We start from the raw sequence: 1,114 nt of genomic DNA, 5'->3' as shown, positions 1-1,114 counted from the left end.
CTAACCTTTTATAACATAATACATTCCTGAAATTCATAATTATTTAGCATATGAATAAGGAAGCTAAAGTAATTATAGCTATTTATTCGATAGAACTGAATAAGCTGATCATTGCAAATGCAAAGCAGAAATTACCTGTGCCATTAAACAGACTAGCTGATTTTTAAAAGATTATATATTTATTTATTTGTCATAGAGAGACAGAGAACAAACAGGGGAAGCAGCAGGCAGGGCAGGCAGAGCAGGCAGAGCAGGCAGAGCAGGCAAGGGAGGAGCAGGCTCCCAGCTGAGCTAGGAGCTGGATATGGGACTCTATCCTAGGACCCTGGGATAATGATCTGAGCCAAAGGCAGTTGCTTAACTGACTGAGCCACCCAGGCATCCCAGACCAGCTAGTCATTATAGTGTGTTCCACAGGATTCAATTCTCCATTCTACTTGTTACATATAGGTTACTAGATTATTGGTTTCTCCCCATCTGCTTCAGAGAAAGTATCAATTTATTTTTCTTTTCTTTTTTTCTTTCTTTTCTCTCTCTCTCTCTTTCTTCTTTCCTTTTTTTTTTTTTTTTTTTTTTTGATGTGGTGACATAAGGAGGGGAGAGCACTAATGCAGTCCCCCACTACCACAAATTATGTAAAGTTTCCCCACATTTGGGGAAATCACAGGGGTCAGGACATCCAGAGTGCAATGGATAAGAATTGCCCTGAGAAAATCACTCCCCTGCCAGCTAAGCATCTGCTCTTTTTTTTTTTTTCAGATAAAATAATCCCAGCTGAGTCAACAGAAAGACTGTAGATCTAATAAGAGATTTTATAAGAATGCCAGATATAAGATCTATTTTACAAAAATCTGTAATGTTCCTCTGCATCAGCAATAGCTAACTAAAAATGTAATATTCTATGATGCCATTCCTAATAACAATCAAAACTCTAAACTATGAATTTAACTGAATAAACAATGTCTATGATCTCTATGGAGAATAAGTTTTAAATTTGTTAAGGGCATAAAGGTCTTAAATAAATGGAGTGTTATACCATGGTCATGGAATGGATGACAACAGGGTAAAATGTCTGTTTTCCAAAACTAATCTGTAAATTTAATTCAATCCCAAT

At 36.4% G+C, this 1,114-nt stretch overlaps 1 pseudogene; it reads right to left on the bottom strand.

The window, feature by feature from the left end:
• Nucleotides 1–593: 593 nt before the first annotated feature.
• LOC132021056 (U1 spliceosomal RNA) lies at nucleotides 594–737 on the bottom strand (annotated as a pseudogene).
• Between the last annotated feature and the right edge of the window lie 377 nt (nucleotides 738–1,114).

This window comes from Mustela nigripes, chromosome 6 (genome assembly GCF_022355385.1).
Source record: "Mustela nigripes isolate SB6536 chromosome 6, MUSNIG.SB6536, whole genome shotgun sequence".
NCBI lineage: Eukaryota > Metazoa > Chordata > Mammalia > Carnivora > Mustelidae > Mustela > Mustela nigripes.
The sequence above is the reverse complement of the archived record's forward strand: the minus strand, read 5'-3'. Positions and strand labels throughout refer to the sequence as shown.